Source organism: Pleurodeles waltl, chromosome 6 (assembly GCF_031143425.1).
Source record: "Pleurodeles waltl isolate 20211129_DDA chromosome 6, aPleWal1.hap1.20221129, whole genome shotgun sequence".
In the NCBI taxonomy this organism is placed as follows: domain Eukaryota; kingdom Metazoa; phylum Chordata; class Amphibia; order Caudata; family Salamandridae; genus Pleurodeles; species Pleurodeles waltl.
In genome coordinates this window covers 1,150,054,006-1,150,080,284 of record NC_090445.1, presented here as the reverse complement: position 1 = coordinate 1,150,080,284, position 26,279 = coordinate 1,150,054,006, and positions in this window count along the sequence as shown.

Genomic DNA, 26,279 nt, shown 5'->3' with positions numbered 1-26,279 from the left:
CAGGTGACTCTGGTTACCCCAACCGTCATGGCTACTGACCCCAGTGAGGATTCCCAGGACAAGGGCAGAGGCACTACAATGAGTCACATGGGAGAACTAGGAGGATAATAGAGCGCACCTTCGGCCTCCTGAAGGCCAGATTCCGGTGCCTCCATCTGACAGGTGGCTCCCTATACTACTCACGAAGAAGGTGTGCCAGATCATTTTGGCCTGCTGTATGTTGCACAACCTGGCTTTGTGACAGCAGGTGCCTTTTCTGCAGGAGGATGGGCCTGATGCTGGTCTTGTGGCAGCTGTGAAGCCTGTGGAGAGTGAAGAAGATATAGACAACCGAAACAACATTATCATGCAATACTTCCAGTGAGACACAGTTAAGAAGATGGAATTGCTTCCCACATCTCATACTATTGTAGGACCTAGCATAAGTCTGCCTTTTTACCTCTGTGTATGGACCCTGACTTGTCACTTTGGCATTCCATTTCACAGATCTGGGTCCCAATTTGTGCCCTCTGCTATGTTTACTCCTGGCCTACAGCTGTGTAACATTGGTATGTGAACAAGTACATTGACATTGCTATATTCCAGAGATTTTGCAATTACACATTTGTGAAAGCACAAACTGACTCCAGATTTTTTGGTGATTCAAGGGTGTTGATTTCTGTGCTAATAAATGGAGGGGGGGTGAAATGGACTGGGGTGATGGTGGAGAAATGTCCATGGCAGAGTCCAGTCTCTTGGTCTTACACGTGCATTGTCCAATAGGGCATAGGAAGGGGAGCAATGGCAGTTTAAGGTGGACAGGGTGACAAAGTGGGACAGAAGGGTGACATTCAGGAGGGTCTTAATTCCTGGCAAGGATCTTGGCAATGTTCTCTGTCTTGTTCCTGGATCTCAGGGACCGTTTGCGGGGTGCTTCTCCTTCTGCAGGGGTTAGGGTGCTGGTGGGCTGTTGGTCCTGTGGCAGTGCCTCCTGTCCACTAGCAGAGGTGGAGGTCTGTTCATCATCCAGGTTAGTGTCAGGGGCCCGTTGGTGTGCCACTGTGTCCCTCATGGTGTTGACAAGGTCTGCCAGCACCCCTGCAATTGTGACCAGGGTGGTGTTAATGGACTTCAAGTCCTCCCTGATCCCCAGGTATTATTTTTCCTGCAGCCACTGGGTCTCCTGAAACTTGGCCAGTACTGTGCCCATGGTCTCCTGGGAATTGTGGTAAGCTCCCATGATGTTGGAGAGTGCCTTGTGGAGTGTCGGTTCCCTGGGCCTGTCCTCCCCCTGTCGCACAGCAGTCCTCCCAGCTTTCCTGTCATCCTGTGCCTCTGTCCCCTGAACCATGTGCCCACTGCCACTGACCCCAGGTCCCTGATTTTCTTGGGTTGGTTGGTTTGCCTGGGTTCCCTGTAGTGGTGGACACACTGCTGATTGACGTGTCTTGGGGACAGAGGGATGGGCCCACTGGGTGGGTGCTGTGGCGGTGTTTCCTGAGGGGGGAGGTTCTGTGGTGGTTTGGGACTGTCAGGGGAACAGACTGTCCCTAGGTTCCTGATGGGCCGGGCTGGTCATCTTGATCCAGGCGTGCAGAGGTGCTGTCATCACTGTGGGCCTCTTCTGTGGGGGGACTGGATATGTCTGGCACCTCCTGTCCGGTGATGTTGGGTGTGGGTCCTGTTGGGGTGTAAATGCATAGTTTTAGCATCTGTGTGTGCCATCTAGTCCATTGGGTGAGGTACCCTCTACCCCTGTGCTTGCATAATTGTGTTTGCTCTTTTGTGATAGTTGGTTTGGGGTCTGTGTGGGTATCTGTACTGGACATGCTTTGGTGACGGTGGTCCATGCATAGGTGTTGCATGCAGGGCCTTGGTATTGAGATGTGTCGGTTGTGATAGTGGGACATATGTGAGATGTTGGAGTGATGGGAGTGAAGATAAGGATGGGGGTATGTGATGGCATGCAGGTGGGGGGGGATATGGTAATTAAGATTTGACTTACCAGAGTCCAGTCCTCCTGCTACTCCTGCGAGGCCCTAAGGATGCAGTATTGCCAAGACTTGCTCCTCCCATGTTGTTAGTTGTGAGGGAGGAGGTGGGGGTCCACCGCCAGTCCTCTGAACAGCAATCTGTTGTCTTGAAACCACAGAACGCACCTTCCCCCGTAGGTCGTTCCACCTTTTCCTGATGTCATCCCGTGTTCTTGGATGCAGTCCCACTGTGTTGACCCTGTCAACGATTCTTCGCCATAGCTCCATCTTCCTCGCAATGGAGGTGTGCTGCACCTGTGATCCGAAAAGCTGTGGCTCTACCCGGATGATTTCCTCCACCATGACCCTGAGCTCCTCCTCTGAAAACCTGGGGTCTCTTTGAGGTGCCATGATGTGGTGTGGGTGATGTGTGGCGTGCTGTCTGTTGCGATGTGTGGGGGGATGTGTTGGTGTGTGTTATTTGAGGTGCATGGATGTTGTATAAGTGATGGTGTTGTGTGTCAGTGGATGCTGGTGTTGTGTTTGCTAATCTCTCTCTCTGGCCTTCTTCCAAATGTTACATTGTAAGGGTTTGTGGGTAATGTGTGTGTGTGTTTTATAGTGGTGTGAGTGTGTGAGTGTGGTGTGTGTATGTGTATCAGGTGTGTGTATTTCAAATTGTCCAATGTAGTTGTGTTTTGTAAGTGTGTGCGCGGCGGTGTGTACCGCCAATGGATTACCGCGGTTGAAAGACGTGGGTCATGATACTGTGGGCGTATTCCTGTTGGCGTGATGGTGTGGGTTTTGGTATTGCCAGTTTATCACTGACCTTTGGTGTGGCGGACTTGTGCGGGTGTCTGTATTGTGACAGAATTCGAGATGTGGGTCGTAATACCTGTAGCGGAATTCCGCCGCTGCAATGGTATGTTGGCGGTCTTCAGCACAGCGGAAAGCGGGATTTAACGCCAGGGTTGTAATGAGGGCCTGTGTTTTCAAGCAGCACACACAACAGCTTCATTTTCCTCTGATCACCGCTTGCACTTTGCTTGGTTTCTGGTGAATTTGGTGACATGTGGGTTCTTGATAAGGACTCACTCACCATAAAGGCCTGCCACACACATGTTGGTGTTTTTCCACAATCATACCAAATTACCACTACTCAAGAAACATACATGGCCCTAACAAACACTGCATGTAGGTCGGCATATATAAAGTACTCCAAATACGACTGAGGCCATGGACTTTTTATTTTATTTTCCCCTTCAGATGATGCTGCCTACGGTCTCTCTCCCCATCTGCTCACACCATACAGACGTCCCTCTAGTGTATCTCCACAGAGGAATAATAGAGCACACATTTGTACACAAGCCATCACAAAGAGCACTTTTAATCTCCTTAAGTTGCAATTCAAATGTCTTGACTGTACAGGGGTGCTGGTGTTCTCCATTGAAGTTGTGTGCAAGATAATTGTAGCTTGATGTGTTTTGCACAATAAAATAAGACAGGGCTTACACATTCCTCCAAACCTTCACCTATTTCCAAATCCAGGGAATCAAGGTGTTTTGCCAAACAAAGGTCAGGATATACAGGTCAAATCTTTTGGCTCTTGAGCTGCTAGTTGGATTGTAGCCTTTATGTGGTTTGACAGTCTATTTTCGATAATGATTGGCAGACATTTTAACAGTATATCCATAAAATGCATTCGAAGACAACTCTGTAAACCTTTCATAATGTATGTAAGTTAAATGCTGTTTTCAATAGCTAAAGGATAGCCCATGAATTAGACTTTGTAAGATATGCTTTTACCCCATCAAGGCAACAAAATGAAGGAGTCCATTCCTCCGATGGAGTGAAGGTTCCTCTAATTATGAAAAGTCCCCTGGCTCAGTGGACATCTCATGGTGGTTCATATCAAGACATTGATAGTGATGGCTCTGTGAACATGATGGAGCTACACAGGTTTTTAATTGCTTATTTGTTAAATTTTAAATTACACATTTTGAATTTCGGTTTTCATAGTAGATGGAAAAACAAGCAGTTATTCATTCCCCATGGGAGGTTTAGTGGCCTGTTGTGTGGCTTATTTTTCCCTTTTCACTGGCCCTTGCCAGCAGCTTTTACCTGGGAGTGACAGCCTGTGTAAACTTCACATTTGTCCACCCACTCTATAAAGGAGTTCTGACAAATGGCGACAAATCAGACAGGACTTAATGGATTACTCCAGTGGAGGTTTATGTCAGCGATAGAGATGGAGTAGTCTGGGGCATACAGGGTGAAGCTTTGGTTGACTGTAAGTGAGGAGGCATGACTTTCAGTTTTGCAGACAGGGTATTAGACGCAGTTGTGGCAAAGTACCCTCTCAGCCAAACTCTAAGTGGCATGTTTATTAACATTTGACGCAATGGAGCACAGCAAGAGGACTTGTGATGGGCTGCATCATAGGAAGAATTTGGAAATGTCAAAATGTAAAAATTTCGGGGGCATATTTATGTCACATTTGCGCCAAATTTGTGTCATTTTGTTTTTTGCTAATTTGGCGCAAAACTAATTCCATATTTATATTTTGATCTTAGACACGTCTAAATTCAAAATGTTGGAGTGTGTACCATTTTTTAGATGCATGAACCTAACTTGCATCAATGAGATGCAAGGTAGGCGTTCCATCTTTAAAATGGTGCCAACCCCACAGCCCCATATTTATCACCCTGTGCTAAAATGACGCACAGGTGGGAGGAGGGGCTAAATAATGGGGCAAAGCTTGATTTGAACCATTATTTAACGCCTGGGTCAGACCATGGAATGGGGTCCACAGGTGCCCTCCTCAAGCCCCAGGAACACCCCCACCCACATCATAGGGACACCAGAGAATGGGGACCCCATCCCAGGTAAGTAGGGTAAGTATAGATAAGTATTTCTATTTTTTTAATTAAAGTGCCATCAGGAGCCCAACTTCGGGCCTCCTGCATGGCACAACGTGCAGTGGCCATGCCCAGTGGACACTGGTCCTCTGTGCTGGCCATTGGGATGGTGGGCTTGACTCCTGTCTTTTCTAAGACAGAAGTCATGTGGTACGGATGGTTTTGGGTCAGAAAATGACGCTAGGCTAGTTCGAGGCACTTTTTTGCCTCTAACCATCCTAACGTAATTTTTTGATGCAAAACCCCCTTCTCCATACTGCCACCCTCCCCACCGACACCCGGCTAATGTCATTTTTTTAAACGCTAGCCCACCCTTTGCACTGGCTTGGGCCATTCCATAAATATGGCGCCTGGCTGGCGCTCATGAATTGGGCAAGCCAGTGCTAAACGTTTTGATGCAAAACTGCATTAGTGCAGTTTTGCATCAAAAAGTATAAATATGCCCATAGGTGTCTTTAGCTGCAGCTCTTGTGGAAATGTATCACCAGTGCAAGCACCCTTTCCCCATGGAGCAAGTGTGCCTGCATTATGGACAATATTGTTTGTGTGCTTTCCTGCACTACAAATATTTTTTGTGGGATTTTTCTCTTTGTATTTGTAATGCTGAATGCATCACACATAAAAATAATAAGTAACAAGGAGAAACAAAGAACTGCCTCATCCCCTAATTTGGGGAGGGTTACCATTTTGGGTAAATTACATGTTTAAATATCTTTGTAAGTCTGGTAGTGTGTCAAGATCAATGGGTCAATCACCTTTCTTGCTGCTATATACATATATGATATCTCCCTCCTGCATGTGGAGATCCGCCCAGTCTGCGGAGATTCCGCCACTTCTACAGAGACTCTGCCAGGTATGTGGAGACTGTGCTTCACACATTGAGCGTAGACTCCATAATCAGATGTAGAACGCCACCTTCTACCAATACACAGGAAATAGCCTACAAGAAGAGGAATACAGCCATTTTGAATTCATTCTGAGTCATCCTCTGCTCAGACAAGCATATTCTTTCATTTTGCTGCTCCTTGCACAAATTTTGCCCCACCATGGCTGAGGGACTTGAGCAGAAGACTCCTCTGTTCACAGAGACAGAATTAAACATCATTAGTGAGGGGGTGCTTGCAAAGTACCCTCGGCATTATGGGGGACTTGATAGCCAGCTGAGTAATGCAGTGTGTGCCAAATATGCAGGAAAATTGCCTCACGCCGCAGTACAGTGTAGATGTAAAAACGGCGGGGAACATATGCAACAAATGGTGGAAGAAGCAGTGTTCCTTCATCCATGTAAAGGCCCAAGACATTATGGGTGTGTCCTCCCAGCCACATCCACAATGGCCTTGCATCACACCGCTGTGGCAGAGGGTCCTACAAACTGCCTGCCCGACCCTCTATGCTCAGGTGGAAGACTTTGAGCAGCACAAAGATGGTAAGTACATGTACCTTATTAATTGTCATATAGCTTGAAGTGTGTGGTGATGTTGATGTCCTATCATGTGTCGTGTGTTATTTTTAACATAACCTGAGCCGTTGGTCCAAAATTTCAAAGGTCAGTTCATCAGAATTTCATTCTGCTCAACTTTTTACCAAGGAATTGTAGGACTTGTAGTTCTCATTTCACAAATGGGTGTGATTGCATTGCAAGTCCATCACTCACATAACTACGGGGAGTAGCATAACTAGTGACACAGGCCCTTTTACAGTTTGATGCTATGCTGAGCTTTTGTCTTAAACATATTACTGTTACTATGACCGTTTCTGCTGTTACTATGTTCAAACAAGCATACTTTTTGTTTGTTTTGTTTCTCTGTACTACTATTTGATATTTATAAAAAAAGTCAAATCTGACAGTGTGTACATTTACCTTACTTCATATAATGCAAACATATCCATAGTTTACTAAATGCACACATTGTCTGAAGAATGTCATGTCTTTTATAGTTCAAGTTATAGCTAACAGTGCTAAGTACGTAGATATGCTTTGAAGCGTGCTGCATAAATAATTATTTAATATAAGTGAAATAGGGTCTGTACCTAGTTTAATTCTAAAGTTGCCTTGATTATTTCTTTTGCTAAAAATGTACATTTTGTGGATTTACGTCAACATACTAAAAATGTGTGATAACATCATTTTTGTGAGATAGTTGATTACAATACATCTAATTCACAGTCATTATATTTTACTACACACGATATTCATTTAGTTAGGCCAAGGTATTGCAATGTCATCAATTACTATTTTATTGCTTTTCTTTGTGGGTAATTTTTGTTAACCACATATATATATTTGTTTATGACACGTTTCAGCAGACTGGGCTGTCCAAGCAACATCCCAGCAGGAGCAGCGGCAGAAAAGAAGATCCTAGCCTCACAGGTGGGCATGCAGGCTTGACACCTCAAGTAAGGAGGAACCAACCATCAGCAGGGGTAGTGCTCTTAGCTAGATAATTACTTGATCAATAGCTAAAAAACTTTGAGCAGAGCGTGAATAGGCTTGCAGAGCAAAATGGAAGTGTGCACCACCAGCCAGGGGGAGTAAGATGTAGTGTCTCCTCCTGGCCTACAAGAAGAACACACACAAAAAGTGGTGTCTCTAGAGCAGTCCCAAGCCCCTCTTAAGACCCCCATTTCATCAAGGTCTTAAACTCCACTCTCTGCAACTACTTCTCCTCCCAGTGCCCATCTAGAAGACCACAAGTCAAGGGAGACATCTGCCACCGACAAACCACACAGTTCTTGTGAACCCCAATCCATTCCATCTGTGTGTGTTCCTGTGGCTGCACGCCAGTGGGTGATGACGACTGTAGAGGAGGTGAAGGGAGTGATCTCTCAGGACATCCCTCACCTAATGGGAGAAGTCCGAATGCTCCTAGAGACAGTGTCTGGCCAGCTTGAAACTTAAACTGCCACCATCACCACCTTGAATGAAGCTATGTTGTTTACATTGCCCTCCAAACCTATCCCACCTGCTGTTCTCCCATCTCCAACTTCCACTGTCCTCACTGTTTCTCTTGCTATCACTCATGTTGTGTATTCTTAAGGGTGTTAGGTCCTAAACCAGCAAGCCAAATTTTGGCAGCATCAAAGGAGGATCTAAGTATCAGTGTAAAACCTGAAAGTGAGAATGGCTAGTGACTTTGTCCCCCACGCCAGGTTCCTGGTTGCAAGACTACATGTGGTTTAGGGGGGTCTTATTTAGATTCCATTCCCATTCTCCCTTGAGACTTTATTTCTATTTGTTTCTCCCATTCTGTCTGACTTTGTTGTTAATTATTTTCATGTTGGAATTATTTTTGAAACATAACAAAGTTTTATAAAATATTTTATTTTTTACAAAAAGTATCTCTTCTTTATTCTGTATATTTGCTGCATTCCATGTTGTTATGCGTAAATGTATTGGTATTTAGCATATGCATCCAATATGATGGCTTGCAACACAAATGTTCTTACTTTTCGAAATGTAGTGTGCATGAAAAGTGGTACTGAAAGACACATACTACAACCAGAGAAAACATTACAAAAAAGTCTGCCATCTCAGGTTAGAAGTGGAGCCAGTGCATATATTTTTATCCCTGATAAACCCCCACAGGGATCCGGGCAGACAGAACTGTGCTGAAAGGGGAACTTGTGCACCCCCTCCTTAAAGGCATTTTTGGTAAAATAAAAAAAACTGAGTCTCTGCCCCCACCAAATCCAACACTTCTGGACCTACACCTGGACTCTGTCCGAGAGACTGCCTGGCTGCCCAAATGATTCATCTGGACTGCTTTGCTGAAGGACTGCTTTCCTCTTTGTTGCCATGCTGCCTAGTGCTTGTGACTCTGCTAGACGGACTCTGCCTTCCTCCTAAAGTGCTGTCTAAGGACTTGGATCGAGCTTGCCTCCTGTTTCTGAAGTCTCAGGGCAAACAAAGACTTCACCCCTTCAGGAAATCCGTGTGTGTCGAAAATCGACGCAACGCCTGCAGAAATTAATGCAGCACCAATATCGCAGATGGAAAATTGCGCAGTGCCAGACTCGCAAACTTGAAATCTGATGCAGTGCCTCCTTCATGGGTGAAATATCACTGCAACCTCCTACTGGATCAATGCAGCACCTGCTCCTTTCTACCAACAGGTCCATGATTTTCAACGCATCATCCCTGGGCATCAAAACATTCCTGCCTCGCAGTGAAGAACCAAGGCTGCACCCATAGAAGTCAATGCATCACATTGCAGCATGGAAAGAAACAACGCATCGTCTGTTCTGCGCCAGAAAATCCGATGCAGCACCATATTTTTCAACACATCTCCTCCTCCTATGCGGCCCCATGCTTTGTTATTTTTTACACATCCCAGGTACTGTGTGGTATAAAGATACAACCACTGATTCTTAAGGATTAAGACTCTGTTAAACTTTTAGAAAGTGAAATCTTGTCTTGTGCATATTGGATTCATGTCTCTTTGATCTTATTTTATTCAGATAAATATTTTCTATTTTTCTTAACCTGTGTGGTGTATGTTTGTTGTATTTTCACTGTGTTACTCTATGAATTATTGCTTAAGTACTTCACACATTGCCTTCTAAGTTAAGCCTGCCTGCTCTGTGCCAAGCTACTAGAGGGTGAGCAGAGGATAATTTGGGTTGTGTTGTGTCTTACCCTGGCTTGGATTGTGATCCCTAGTTGGACAAGGGTGTATACCTCTGCCAACTAGAGACCCAATTCTAACACTACCCTTTACATATCTCACAGAGGTTTTGTTTTGCCATGGTCTTGAACCCACCTTGCATGATGGAAGGCCAACACCACAAGTGAACATATCTGAGCCATTTGTATAATTTGCCATTGACGCACCTGAATGAGTGGGGATCACCGGTATGAGTGAAATGCGTGTTTTTATATTGTTAGTAAAATATATATCTTGTACATCTACACTGACCTTACTTGGGTCAGTTTGACATATTGTAATTGGAGAAGTCATCATACTGAAGGTATACTGTACATTTCTCTAGACCAAGATTGGGTGTAGGTGTGGACTGGTACTTATGATTGCTTAACAATGTCAGACAAATTTTGTGAAACGTGATGTACATGTGAAACTTGCGCTAATAATAATAATACAATTTTCTCCCTAGTTAACATGACAGCAGACAAGACCAAGACCTTTGGACTTTGATGGGCATGTTCTCTGCGCATACGCAAGATTGCCTATAGTGTTTATAAAATGGGCCACACCTATGAGAAGGCAAAGTCTGCTGGCTTTTGGGGATGTGCTACATGGCCAGGGTCACATAAGACCTCTATGAATAGAGGCTCTCAGATTGCCACTAAGTAGCAGGGTACATCACAGCCCACACCTGGACCCTCAGGTGGACAGCAGCCAGCAGGCACAGGGAAAAAGAGAGACAGACATGCAGCACCCATCAGGTTCAACTTGTTACTGGCCAACGTTTGTGTCAAATGGGCAGGAGGATGGCCAGGATAGACAAAGAGCCAGCCAGCATTTGCACAATTCTGCTTACATGTCAGGAGGCTCTGGACTGGATTGCCATCCAAATCTGATCTCCCTCTGGACATCCCCTTCCATGTTTCTTTAATTACTTGATATTGTTATTTTTAGTAAGTATAGTTATAGTTAGTGTTTAGCGTAGGCGTGGGAATAATTAGGATTAGTATTAGATAAGTAAGATGTTTTTATGTAGTAGTTTAAAAATACATTTATTATGGTAAGCTTTTAAGTGGGGGGAGTAAGTGATTTGTGTTTATGAGAAAAAAAAAATTATACCAAAAATGTATATATTGGTTTAGGCTTCTAAGTTAGTTAGTATATGCTATAGTTGATGTTTGCATTGCACTCAGCTATGTATATTAAGAGGGCTTGGGGTTGATTTTTTAACTTGTCAAGTGTCAATAGTGGTTAAGATAGGTGAAGTTTTAGTTCAGGTCGTATAGGCTACTGTTAATGCCAGTTAGAGTAGCTCAGTTAGGGTTAGTTAGTGTTCTTAGGTAGTAGTTTTGGCTTCTGAATAAATTGATCACTGTCCTCTAGTTGGATATTATTCATTTGTCATGATTTGGTACTGTTGTGATTAGTGAGTACATGATCTTCAATGTGCCCTGAGTACATTGTAGAAATATGTTGCATTGTCTGCATTGTCCTCACATTAGAGTTATGTATGGAACCATTTCCATACTTTAACCATTGTAAGTGGGGCTCAGTATTCCATTTTTAACCACACAGCACAACACAGGTAATCTCCTTACTGTAGCGCACAGTGTGATAGGGAGAGGGCAGGTAAGTGGTGGATTTGACATTTTATTACTGATCCTTGCCTGTGAAGGGACACAAACCAAGGGGTCTGCATTGTTGGCTGGTTCATAATTGTGCAGGAGGTCACTCTTGCCTGGACAACATCCATTATCATTGGCATATATGTCTTGCTAAGTGTGCAACTCCCTTAGAAAAAAGTAACAACATTAATTTTCAACCATATCTCCCATTCCCTTCTCCCTTGGGAAGGTGTAGCATTATTACATTACAGTGAATGTGCAAATGTTGTTATGTGTGGCTGCACTCACACTTAACACAGCCTATTTGGGGCCGAGTAAAAATAAGTCTGCTATTTTGGCCTCTCTTTCATTATGTAACATTTATCAGTATACACAGGACGAGGCAAGGTGCACTTCTATATTTTGGTTACTGTCATTCACGGTATTGGGTTGCCCTTGTACATCTTTGTATGGCACAAGTACAATGGAAAGCCATGAGAAATATGGGCATGTGTATCTTGCTGGTATTGGTACAACCATCCAGAGTTACTTATTGTTGCTTATCCTTAGTATGAGCAGTGAGGTATTCATATTGGGTAACAATGTTACAACCTTTATTTTTCAACATTCATGTGGATCGTTCTAAAAGTATTTTGGCTGGTTTCACATGTCTCCCACAACCCACTTATAGGTGTCATGTTTTTGTGTACTTTGCAAGAACCTTCTCACAGTGTGTCTGTCAAGGAAATTTACTTTTTCATATATTCTTATGTTATATTCATAAACTACACACTGCTCATCATGCCATTGCAATGGATTTAACAGGTGTGGTTGCAGATACAAAGATATATATTTATATGAATAAATAGCTTTTTTGCTTTCACCTATGTTGTTTTATGATGTATAAATAATTTGTCAGTTTCTCCCCGTTAGGGAATTGTTGTATGTAATGGCAGATACAAAGACAGCATGTGTAATTAACATGAGTTCACTCTTCTCTAGCTTCACAAAAGTGACTTTGGGTATTATAGCTACATCATGTGTGTAGGCATTTGAGGAACAACCATACAAATCTTATAAAGTTTTCTGAAATATTTTATTTATTTTCTAGAGGTTCATATCCTCACATTACAACATGTGAGTAGTTGATTTTGTTTTGAAACAACACATCAAATTGTAATGCATTGTGCCTCAAAATAAATGTGGTTACACATATGTCTTCACATTTACGTGCGTAGTGAGATCAGTGAGGAGGAACAAACTGCCTTTACCAAGTGTAGCATATTATTTAGGAGTACAAGTGGACAAGATAAACTACTTCACAAAGAGTACTTTATTGGGTTTGAAGGAAGGTGGCATGATGTCCTACACAGGACGGATAAAAAAATTGTCCCGAGTCATTCACAAATGTTTATTGAGACATTCTTTGCCAAAAACTGGGGAACTGTACATCTTCTTCCTCTGATACGCTGTCTTCCCTGGAAGTTGTGATGTTGGAATGGGAGGCAGCTGAGAGATATTACTAACCTCAGGTACACACATCAGAGGGAGAAGATGTAAATCCCATGTGCTCAACAACATTTGTGAGTGCCAGTAAGACAGCACAGTAGTTCAAGGGTTTGCTTGTTAGCCAACAAAGCAACAACGTTGCAATCATGGGCACTCATTGATGCTATGAAGGAGTCTAACTTGGCCTCCTGGCACTGGATGAGTGTATTGATGGCTCCCAGCTGCCTGATGACTTAACTGATGTCAGATTTAGTAGGCTGTTGTTTTTTCCCTTCTGCATCATGACACCAGTGATGTCAGCTACAGATTCATTAATCCCTTGAAGCCATGAGTGGGTGTCTTTCATTGCCGTAGCCAACCCCTTATTAGGGCTAAGACACTTACTGACTCTTTCAAGACTGCCCACTTCGTTCTCCATCATCCACTGGACATCCTCAGCAGTTCACCGCTGGACTCCTACCGTTCGCCGTTGAAAAGTAATTTGGGAGTTCTCAGAGTCCTCATCTGTTATGTGAATGGTTGATGGTCCATGTCCAGGTTCTGTTGGATCATCTGGAGACCCAACAACTTAATCTTTCCTTGCCACTGCAGGAGAAGTTTCAATACTGTCTAGGAGCTTTGGAAGGTGTTTTGTCCATGAGGTGCAGGATGGTGTCCTCAACAGATTGGACATCATGAACAGACTGATCTCCATGAGATGGTGTTTGACCCTCTAGAAAGAAATACACATTTGTCACAAAGATTACATAATTGAATATGACATAAGTGATTTTTGTCATATTCTGACAGTGTAATTTCAAGTACTTGGATAAGTGGAACATATGTCTCTTGCAAGCATCATTCTGACCCAGGGACTCTACATCATTGCTTATACTGATGACAACCAGTTCATACATTATCTCTCAGGATACACCAATTCCACCAAAAGTCATTACATTATACCACTGACCAACATGCTAATGCTATGTGAGATTAGTTGCTCATGCTCAACCTGATAATGTCAAGGACTACTCGTTGTCTATGTCTGTGGCCCACTGGAACAGCGGAGAGGTCTTGATTCTTGTAGGTTCTGCCTTGACCCAAGTACGGGCGACCCTTTCTGGTAGTCACGGTGCTGCCGACGAGGGAACTCCAAAAGCAGTCTATGCCCTCCAGAAGGAGTCCCACAGGGAAAAAACCCAAAAGGGAAAAAACCTCTAAACAGGAACTTCCTGAAACAAAAACAAAAGTAAAAAGGTAATTCTGAAAAACAGGACAAAAAATAGTACTGAAAAAAGCTGGAACAGGCTAGGAAAAAATATAACTGGTGAAAAATAAGCAGGAGCGAAGATCACCACCAAAGGAAGTGTTGCAGCACAACGAGAACAGGAATCACACACCTTATATACCCGAGAAACAGGAAGTGACCAACAGGAAGTGAAAAAGACACCATATTGGATTGGGAATACATGATAGAAACCTATATAAAAGATACCATGTTAAAAAAGGTTCCAAAGGCATGCAGGGAAAAAGAAGGCATGCTGGGAAGACAAAGAAAATGGCAGCTAGAAAAGAGCATAAATACAGGGAGAAACATAGAAAGAAGAATAGAAGAAAGTAAACATGAAGGAGAGAACATAAGGGAAGTGAAGGTGTGTGTGGAGGGAGGCAGGAACTAGTGAAGGCGTGCCGTGCCTGTAACTCGTCGAGGCCCCATGCCCTATTTTGGGCATCGAGTAAAATAGGGAATGGCAGGGGCGCGGCACGCCCTGCCGCCGCGGATCGCGGGACGCGCAAAGCCGAATGCTCGGCTCGCACCGCAGCGCGACAGATAAGATAGAAGTGATGATATTTTGCAACATAAACTCACCCTGGTTGTCCAGAGAACTAGGTCCAGACCCCTCACCCTCCAACCACCTAAGAAAGCTGAACTCACCATGAGATTTCAATACTACCACTATCACCTCCACCTGCATATTTTGCATTCTCCGATATTTATTTACATGGCTCCTTCCTGCACAAAAACAATCCTGAGAGGCATTTTCCTCTTTCTATTTGTGTTGTAGAGTAAAGATATTTCTCCTTGTTACACATCACCTGGGGAGGCATAGCTTTTTGACGTATTTGCAGGTCTCCCAGTGATAATAATTCTGGAAGTGCGCCAAAGTCCTTGGGCGGATGTGTGGGAACACCCACGCTCCACCCAGGGAACACCTTCCAAGGACAGAGTAAAGTAAAGCAGCGATTTGCACAGTGTTGCGTTACTCTACATTTATCAGGTGGCCTTGCGTGGGTTGAGAAGTCTAACCCTGTTGCATGGTGCAATAGTGACGCAAATCTCTGATAAATATGCCCCTATTTCTCAACCTACCTTGAAGCACATGAATAACACGTCATCTCAAAACAATACAATGCCTCCTCATTCAGACTGTACCAGTTGAAGATGCTTAGCCACACCTACAAGGCATTACACTACCAGGGACCCACCTAGATTACACACCCTCTACACTTCCACCAACCAATCATGAACCTCTGATCTGCATCACTTGCATTCACCCACCCGCCACCAATATCCATATGAGTAAGACAGGACTTAGGATGTTCTTTTACATGGAGGCTACAACCTGGAACAGCCTCACCCAGTACATCAGGACAGCTGCGCCAAATAAGGATTTGAGATAGTACTGTACACCTGGCTCTTCGAGTGATCCAACTTGCAGAGAATGTACTTACTCAGCACCTGGATACCCTCTCGGGTGACAAGTTGACCCTCTACAAGGCCACAATAGCTGATTGTCCATTACAGTTCATAGTTGGATGCCTATCCCCAACACAAGCATACTTGGGTCATGGTCTTTGTATTCTGGGGCTTGTAGTCCTGCTCTATAATGTTTCATACTACATGTCCTTCTAGTCAAATGAAAAACCTAGACTCAGGCAGCACATCATGCATGGACCTGGGAAACTTGGCATGACTGGCCTCAGCTGGAAATTTTTTTACTGCCCAAGGAAAGGACAGTCGTGTGATGGATGAGTTAACATATGGGGCATTCGTGCTCTTTCACTTTCACACATCATAGGACAGCAAAGTGTCCTGCTGCAATGCACAGCATGACAGTTTGAACAATATGGTCCCTTTTTTTTCACTGACTATTTAGTTCTTGCTGGTCTTCTACTTCGGCACCAACTCTGTTGGGATGAGGGATACCACTTGCTCTTCGAATGGGTCCAACTCCTCAGGGACATCAGGTCTTCCTCCAGTCTTCATGGCTGCCTTAAGGTTCCTAGCCAGTTTTTCTTTTGTCCCACACTTGTACTCATGCTGCCTCTTTTTATACTCCATGACTGTCCTATTTGGTCGTGCAACATAGTTTATCTTGCCCACTATGATTTGCCGTATGGCATACTTCCTTGATAATGGCAATTTTGAGATGACAAATAATAAGTGTCCACCTCAGCGATTAGTATCTGGTTCTCCTCCTCACTGAAGTTGGCCTTTCTCTTCCCCAGGGCTGATGACGTCTACTAGGTTGGGAGTGTTGTAGTTTGACTCTTGCTCTAGGCATGACTGCTAGTTTAAGGGTGACAGTACTTATGTTTGTAGGTGACTATGCCAGTCCTAAAACAAATTGCAACTGTCGTCCCAAGCCTCCTGGCTCACAAGCAGTACCTCACCAGAAACTCAAACAGTAAAAGGTGATTTGTGGCAGCCTTTACGCATGGACACAAGAGTGTGACATCTCAGGGAGTGTCATGGTTAAACGGAGGTTGTCGCTTTCTCACATGAACACCAATCAAACACAGGCAATGAGGAAGATGCAGTAAAGTTTCAATAGGTTTTATTTAGCAAAACAGCAATCTGTGATAAGTTGCATGGGTTTCAATGATCTGGATAATGAACAGGGCAAGAAACAGAATGGTAAAGACAAGAGTCAATAATGCAACCCCCCCCCCATCTTGCAATAACATGTAATGACATAAAGTATGAGATATGTCCTAATACCATAGCATAATGAGTCTAACCTCTAACCTTAAAGAGAGCTAGATATGTTAAACCTCATCTGCCAATGCCATGTCCATGAGAAGAGCTCCCAACCCTCGTTGCCCCGGAATGAGGTCTCTAGCTCAGACTCCGTAGGGACACGAAGACTGGGTCAGTGTTAGGGTGACGTGCAGCATCCATAGCAGCGATGGCATCTGGTTGGAATCCTTCTGACTATCTGTTTAAGTGGGGAGTATTTATACAGATCTGCTTTTCCCTTGAAAGTGTGAAGAGGGAAAGTACCTAATGTGAACACCTACAGTTTTTTTATCTTTGTCACTTGATATTGACGCCCTAGTGCGGTGGCACTGATAACGCAAACTAAAACATGGGCCTAACTAAAAAAAAGGCAGACATCCTAAAAGAATTAATTAAATAAATGTGCTAAAATAGAGCAAGCTAAGTAGGGTAAAATTCACTAGGTGCCGGGGGCATGAGTCTGCAAGCCAAAGGCTGAACTAACTCCTATATCCCATTTAAACAAACTAGGATTCACTCTACCCTCCCCATTGCCATAACAACTATGACGCCAGAAGTTGACGCCACCAAAAGTGAATGAATCCAAATGCTAAAAAGCACTTTGGACTAAAAGCATAAAACAAGGTAAAAAATCATATTTAAAAACATGTTAGAACCCAAAATAGCTAAAAAAACATACAAAGATACAAAGGCCCTCATTACAACCTGGGCAGTCGGTGATAAAGCGGTGGTAATACCGCCAACAGGCTGGCGGTAAATACCGTCAAATTATTACCATGGCGGAAAGAGCTCAGACAGACAGCCACTTTACCACACCGACTGCCAGGGTGGAATCAACAGGCCCCACGGCGGTAGCCGCTGACAGCCGGGCAGAAGTCAATGTTCCGCCCACTGTATTATGACAGGCCAACCTGCCACCTTTTCTGGGGCGGTACCAACAACATCAAAAGCTTGGCGTAAACTCTGCACCGAAGGGAAACAACTCACCATTGGAGTCTCAAGGAAGAATCACGCCGCCATGGAGCCCAAACTGCAGATCTTCCCAATACTTTTCTATGTCCTGCTCCACCACGAACACCAATGACAGCGAAGACGACCACGGTGAGTACAGCCGCCTAGCACACAGGGGAGGGGGGAGGAAAATGAGAGTGACACACACGCAACACACAACACGCAACACCCCCAACACCATACACACAAGCAGATGCAGTAACATAACATATTTACACCGTACCCCTCAGGAATAATGCAAGTACCACAGTAATAGATGAAAGTGAGTGTAATAACATTAAACAGTAGAAATACAAAAATTCAATCTAAAAGTATATACATATGTACAAACAAGGGACACTGCCCAGTCCTCAATGTGGTGGGCCACAGGGCCACATTACAAAGTCCAAGGCCCCACTTGACTCCTGCAACAACACAGAGAGAACACTGCAGGGGCATCAATTCGAAAATAGGCAGGCACCTCAGGGGGAACGGGGGTGCACCTCAGCCGGCAGATAGAACAACACCACTGGTCCTGGAGGGGGCAACATGCCCATTGCTCTGTCCTGGGGAGTGCAAGGCCAACGTCTGTCAAGTGGGTGACTTGCCCACTGGCTCTGGAGGGGGCAACATGCCCTGTGCTTGGTCCTGGGGAGTGCAAGGCCACCGTCTCTCAAGTGGGTGATTTGCCCACTGGCTCTGGAGGGGGCAACATGCCCTGTGCTCTGTCCTGGGGAGTGCAAGGCCACAGTCTCTCAAGCGGGTGACTTGCCCACATGCTCTGGAGTGGGCAACATGCCCTGTGCTTGGTCCTGGAGAGTGCAAGGCCACAGTCTCTCAAGTGGGTGTCTTCACCACTGGTTTGGAGGGGCCATAGTGCCCTGTGATCTTCATCCTGGAGAGGGTGGGGTGAGTGGGTGCCATACCCACTGGTTCTGGAGGGGGCATTGAGCCCCGTGATGCACATCTTGGGGATTGCAAGCTCACAGTCTCTCAGGTGGATGTCATACCCACAGGATTTGGTGGGGGCAGGCCACACAATAGCCCATGGAGGCCGGACTACAGACTTCCCTCCGGCAGTGACGGCTGCTCAGAGGTGGTGCTGCTGCTGGTGGTGGTGGTGGTGAGGGGAGGCTCCTGCCCATCCCCTACAGCCTTGGGCGGCTGCCCACTTCTGCTGGTGGTGCTGGTGGTGGTGGTGGTGGTGCTGCTGCTGGTGGTGGTGGTGGGGGAAGGCTCCTGCCCATCCCCTGCAGCCTCAGACTGTTGCCCACTTCTGCTGGTGAGGCTGGTGCTGATGCTGATGGTAGGGGGAGGCTCCTGCCCATCCCCTGCAGCCTCGGATGGCTGCACCACCATAGTTGGTGGGCGGGCTCCGTCTGAGTCCCAGCACCAGGCCCCTTGTCCTTTCTGCCTCCTGGTGCAGGCCCCTTGCCCTTCCTGGCAGCAGCTGGGGGTGGCACCTTGCCCTTCCTGGCAGCAGCTGGGGGTGGCACCTTGACCTTCCTAGCAGCAGCCGGGGGTGGCACCTTGATCTTCATGGCAGCAGCTGGGGAGGGCTCCTTGCTCTTCCTGGCAGCACTTGGTGCAGGTACTCTTTCCGTGTGGCTGGCTGGTGGCCTGGATCCTTTACCACCACAAGTTGCAGTGGACGTTACTGGGCCCGTGGACTGGGTGGCTGAGGTGCTAGCCTGGATTTTACACACCCTGGCCAGACGTGAAGGACAGGGGATGGGGAGGGAAGAGGTCAATGGTTGGGAGAAAAAGCTGCTTAGGGACATTGGGGCGGAAAGAGGGAGAAGGTCTGGGGGTGGAGGAAGATGGAGTGGGTGTAGGAGGTGTCTTTCTGCTGTGTTTGGGTGCAGGTGCATGGGCTGGATACTGTTGTGAGGTGGATGGCTGTTGGATGTCTGAGTGCTAGCATCGTTTGTGTACTTTGGGGGGGGTGACAGACACAGTGGGAGAGGTCACAGGGGACAGGTGCATGGATTATGCGGTGGTGACTGCCATTGAGGTGTGTGTTCTGATAGGTGTGCTGGAGGTAGTGGATGAGGATGTAGTGCATGCAGGTGTGAGTGTAGACGCAACTGGGAGGGATGTGGAGGACGAGGAGGAGGGAGCCACAGTGGAGGCAGTGGATGTTGGTATGTCTGCATCTGGATTGTGTTTGTGTGAGTGCCTGTGTGATGATGTGTGGTTCTTGTGTTTGCCATGTCCACTCTTGTGTGTTGACCTGTGTGCATGCTCGTCTGCCTGTGCTTGGGATAGGTTGGGGTTGAGGGGAATGGGATTGGACAGAGGAAGTTGGAGGGGAGGGTGGAAACAAGGACAATGGCTGCCATCAGAGGGGAGGCCAGAGCCTGGATTGATCTCTGTTGGGTCGCCAAGCCAGAGTGAATGCCCTCCAGAAATACATTGGTCTGTTGCATTTAGGCTGCCAGCCCCTGGATGGCATTCACAATGATTGACTGCCCAACAGAGATGGAACTCAGAAGGTCAATAGCCTCCTCACTCAGGGCAGCAGGGCTCACTGGGGCAGGGCCTGAGGTGCCTGGGGCGAAGGAGATGCCCACCCTCCTGGGTGGGTGGGCACTGGCAACTCGATGAGGGGCTGCTGGGAGGGCCGTGTTGGTACGGGGTGGCAGTTGTACCTGTGGCTGGGGTGGTCACCGAAGTGTCCGCCACCACCAGGGAGCTTCCATCGGAGGAGGTATCCATGTCAGAACTGTCCCCTCCAGTCTCCGCTGTGGTGCTCCCCTCGCCCTCTGTCCCACTGGTGCCCTCAGCGTCGGTGGATTTTGCCTCCTGGGTCCTGTGGGATGTAGCTCCCTCCATCTCTGGTGCCTGTGCTTCTCCTCCAGATGATGCTAATGCACGTAAGGACAGGATGACAAAACAAAAAGGGGGGAAGAGACAAAGGATACACTTGGTCAATGGGTACACCAACACCACCGTTGGCGTACATACCACCCTCACACACAGGGAACATCCCTACGCACTATGCAATGTACTACCAGTAACAATGCTAGTCACCAGGGCATGGAGAGGGACACATACCGCCAACTGCAGCACATACTTGGGACCCACACAGCCCTGCCCAGTAGTGGATGCCTACTAGCTAGGTTGGAGGAATTTCCCATCAGATCCATGCCCAACATGACAAACAGTTAGGAGCACACCTGCCTAACATCCCAGCAAATAATCTGCCCCATTGCATCATGATAAATGTAGTTTCCTCAAAAAACGAACTCAGTTACTTTTAAATATTTCACCTCTAAATAGGTGCATGCCCAACATGAGACCTACTCTGCAATGTCAGGCCTGGTCCAGGGGCACCCACAGACACATATCCCCCACCCGGATACCACCCCACCAGGCGTGAGTTGTAATTATGGGCACTGTACTCACCCCCTTGTGGCTGCTGTGATGCCTTCAAGCGCCCATCCAGCTCCGGATAGGCCACCGCCAGAATGCAGGCCATCAGATGGGTCAGAGTTCGATGGGCACCCCTTCCTCATTGGGAGACCATCCTCACCTGAGCCTCTACCGTCTTCTGTGCCCAGCGTCTCAGGCCCTCCCACAGTTTCCTACAGTGGGTGCTCTGCCTGCCGTAGACCCCCAGGGTCTGCACGTACTTGGCGATAGCACAGCATATACCCTTCTTTTGATGGGCGCTGACCTGCAGAGGAAATATACAGAGGGAAAGGTATTAGTTAGACTGACCTGCCTGTTACACTCATGGCCCACCATAGCCCTTCCCATCCCCTTTTGCACAGACATGGCCCAGTACACATGCTGTGCGCTGGCTAGGGCCCATCCACCAACCCAGGGGGCCTTCACACACAGCACTCCATGCATTCATGCCCCATGCATCGTGCTCACAGTGTACTCACCTGTTGGTCTGGAGGCCATACAACAGTCCGTACTGGGGAAGGACCCCATCCACTAGTCTCTCGAACTCCGCCGAGGTGAAGGTAGGGGCCCTTTCCTCTAGTCACACGGTTCATGGTAGGTCCCAGACACAGGTCACAGCAGAACTTGCAGTGTAGGTCCTCTCCTGTTGAAGGTCAGGTAGCAAGTGATTGAACAGATAGAAAATGGCGGTTACGTCCGCGGTGGTGCATACTGCCACCACCGGCATACATCACCATTGGCCACTGTACCCTTATTTTATCCAATGAGGCGTTGCACGGCGGATCCCGACCGCGTCCTGCAATGGAGCACAACGTCAACGGAATTACCTCACTTCCACCTATCCCTCAATACAGGACAGATCGATGCCATTTTGGGGGGGGGGGCAGTGCATGAAACATAACTGTGTCACAGATCACAATTGTACATACAGGACATATGCCACTAATACATTTACAATTCACATCATGCATAGAACTGTAGTGGCTACAATGTACATGTTATGACCGGCTCCTCACTCTTTTACCCCATAGGTTGCAACAGCTGCGGATGAATAGGAAATGGAGACATCCCGCCATGTACAGACCCCTGGTGGACTTGGCAACAATGGAGGACAGGCACATTATCCTCACCTACAGACTTGACAGGGCCACTATCAGGGAGCCATGTGCCCAATTGGAGCCTGACCTGATATCTGATATCCGTCACCCCACTGGGATCTCCCCTCTTGTGAAGTGCTATCTGTGCTCCATTTCTTGGCAACTGGTTATTTCCAAGTGACAGTCTGCTTGGCAGCAGGAATGTCACAGCCAATGTTCTCAATTGTGCTGACAAGTGTGTTGGGTGCCCTGATTAAACACATGTGCAGCTACATTGTTTTCCCCCAGGTGGAGGATTTGCCCACGGTGAAGGCTGACTTCTATGCAACGGGACATGTCCACAGCATAATTGGGGTGATTGATGTAACACATATTGTATTTGTTCCCTCCCCCGGCAAAATGAACAGGCCTTTAGAAATCGAAAAAGTTTTCACTCGATGAATGTGCAGATGGTGTGTTTGGGAACCAGTACATCTCCCACGCCAATGCTAAGTATCCTGGTTGGGTGCATAATGCCTTTATCTATGAGGAATAGCAGCATCCCAAATGTGATGGCCCAACTACAGAGGCACCGTGTGTGGCTAATAGGTGAGCCCTGGTTCCCACCCAGTGAATGTTGGTATGGTGTGGGCCATAAGGGATAGTGTGTGGCTAACAGTTGTCCAACAATATTTGCAGGTGACTCAGGTTACCCCAACCTATCATGGCTACTGACCCCTGTGAGGAATCCCAGGACAAGGGCTGAGGAACGTTACAATGAGGCACATGGGCGAACAAGGAGGATCATTGAAAGAACCTTTGGCCTCCTGAAGGCCAGTTTACGGTGCCTCCATCTGACAGGTGGATCCCTGTACTACTCACCCAAGAAGGTGTGCCAGATCATCGTTGCATGTTGCACAACCTGGCCTTGAGACGCCAGGTGCCTTTTCTGCAGGAAGGTGAGCCTGGAGACGGTCTTGTGGCAGCGGTGGAGCCTGTGGACATTGAGGAAGAGGAGGCAGAGGAAGAAGATGTGGACAACAGAGAATCACTCATACAACAGTACTTCAGTGACACACAGGTAGGACACTGTAACTTCACTTTCCATTTCAGTTTTGTGTTGTGCATAGTACATGGCAGCCTGAATTTCCATATTGGATGCCCAATTACTGTACCCGTTGGCATCTCTATTTTCAGATCTATGTGCCCCACTTTGGCTCCTGGTGTCTTCCCTGCTGCCCACTACAGGTCATACCTATGTATACATGACTGTACAGTTTAATTGCAATGCTTATATCTTGTTAAATTAATACATATTTGGCACAAACAGCCAACATCATAATACGGCGGTCGGACCGCCAACACGGAGTTGGTTGGATTGCGATCTCCGCCATGGCATTCCCCGGACTGGCACCTCATAATCAGGCCCTAAGCAACATTTGTGAATGCCTAGAACCTAGGGGATAAGATGTGTTAGTACCTTCCCAAATTGAACAACATTGGAAAAACTGCTGTATGCTGGGCCCAGTGTCAAATTTCCTATTCCTACTCCAAACAAAACAAAACTGGGGAAGTGCTGGAACTGGAGGGGTTAGATTTACTACTTGCACTGAAAACAAAGTAAACATTGAGGAAAGCGTTGGACACACGAGGATGGAGTAGGTTCAGATTTACTTTTCCAACTCGAAGATAATCAATGTTAAATTGAAAAAAAAGAAAAACAGTAGATAAGCAAATATAAAATAGAAATAGTGAAAATGTTTTACCTAAGATAGTAAAAAATAAATAACACAATTATATAATATTATTTAAGAAGTAAAGCCTAAAAAAGTAATATAAATATTTAAAAAATGTAATAATACCTGGTATATTAATTTATGCTAATATTTGAATACACAAAAATACATTTTAATTTAAAACAATTAACCACATATTTTTCCTTAAATAACTTTGATATTTTTAAATATCAGAAATGCATTTTTTTAATGTATTTTTATTTTGACAGCAATGTGATAAGAGACAATAATTAGATTATTGAACAATCTAAAGGCATACTCCACAAGTGGCATTGTGTAATCAAGAAATGCTAACCACATTCTCACCCCCTCCACCTCACCCTCTCCCACACCACCAAACAAACAGCAGCCATTGCTTAATAGGGCTCAGCACCACAACATGGGCCTCCAGACAGCATTTAGTAGCATTTCCCTCTTTCTCAAGGAGTGTCTTTTCTTTCTCTCCCATGCTGTCTAATACCACCAGCGAGAAGTACTACAGCCATTTACCCCACTCCTTACGAACTTTACTGGGGCATCCCCTAGTAGCATAGTGTTTTTTTCAGCCATCATATACATGTCCATTCTCCGTTTCCATTCTTCCCCTGTGGGCCATCCCCTGAACCCCAATATTGGGCTACATTTCTTTTGGCCACAATAAGGCAAGGCCACAGAGAAGTAACTGAGCTTGTGAAAGATCAATGCCATTGGAGATCCACAAGATAAGGAATCTACTGGAAATCAAGCTGAGTGCACTCTGCCAGGTTCCCAGGTGATATCTACACAGTGCTCCCAAATCAGAGGGCAGTTCCAGATTGTAGAAAAGTACCATCTTGCCTGGCATGTTACCCCCATATTTCACTGTGTATATGTTGTTTTAGTCTATGTATCACTGGGACCCTGCCATGCAGGGCCCCAGTGCTCATAAGTATGTGCCCTGTATGTGTTCCCTGTGTGATGCCTAACTGTCTCGCTGAGGCTCTGCTAACCAGAACCTCAGTGGTTATGCTCTTTCTCCTTTCCAAATTTGTCACTAACAGGCTAGTGACTAAATTTACCAATTCACATTAGCATACTGGTACACCCATATAATTCCCTAGTATATGGTACTGAGGTACCCAGGGTATAGGGGTTCCAGGAGATCCCTATGGGCTGCAGCATTTCTTTTGCCACCCATTGGGAGCTCTGACAATTCTTACACAGGCCTGCCAGTGCAGCCTGAGTGAAATAACGTCCACGTTATTTCACAGCCATTTACCACTGCACTTAAGTAACTTATAAGTCACCTATATGTCTAACCTTCACCTGGTGAAGGTTGGGTACAACGTTACTTAGTGTGTGGGCACCCTGGCACTAGCCAAGGTGCCCCCACATTGTTCAGGGCAAATTCCCTGGACTTTGTGAGTGCGGGGACACCATTACACACGTGCACTGTACATAGGTCACTACCTATGTACAGTGTCACAATGGTAACTCCGAACATGGCCATGTAACATGTCTAAGATCATGTAATTGTCACCCCAATGCCATTCTGGCATTGGGGGGACAATTCCATGATCCCCCGGGTCTCTAGCACAGAACCCAGGTACTGCCAAACTGCCTTTCCGGGGTCTCCACTGCAGCTGCTGCTGCTGCCAACCCCTCAGACAGGTTTCGGCCCTCCTGGGGTCCAGGAAGCCCTGGCCCAGGAAGGCAGAACAAAGGACTACCTCTGAGAGAGGGTGTAACACCCTCTCCCTTTGAAAATAGGTGTGAAGGCTGGGGAGGAGTAACCTCCCCCAGCCTCTGGAAATGTGTTGATGGGCACAGATGGTGCCCATCTCTACATAAGCCAGTCTACATCGGTTCAGGGATCCCCCAGCCCTGCTCTGGAGCGAAACTGGACAAAGGAAAGGGGAATGACCACTCCCCTAACCTGCACCTCCCAGGGGAGGTGCCCAGAGCTCCTCCAGTGTGTCCCAGAACTCTGCCATCTGGGAAACAGAGGTGTCTGTGGCACACTGGACTGCTCTGAGTGGCCAGTGCCAGCAGGTGACGTCAGAGGCTCCTTCTGATAGGCTCTTACCTCTCTTGGTAGCCAATCTTCCTTCCTAGGTAGCCAAACCTCCTTTTCTGGCTATTTAGGGTCTCTGCTTTGGGGATCTCACCAGATAACGAATGCAAGAGCTCACCAGAGTTCCTCTGCATCTCCCGCTTCACCTTCTGCCAAAGGATCGACCGCTTACTGCTCAGGATGCCTGCAAAACCACAACAAAGTAGCAAGACGACTACTAGCAACCTTGTATCGCTTCGTCCTGACGGCTTTCTCGACTGTTTCCAGGTGGTGCATGCTCTTGGGGTAGCCTGCCTCCTCTCTGCACCAGGAGCTCTGAAGAAATCTCCTGTGGGTCGATGCATC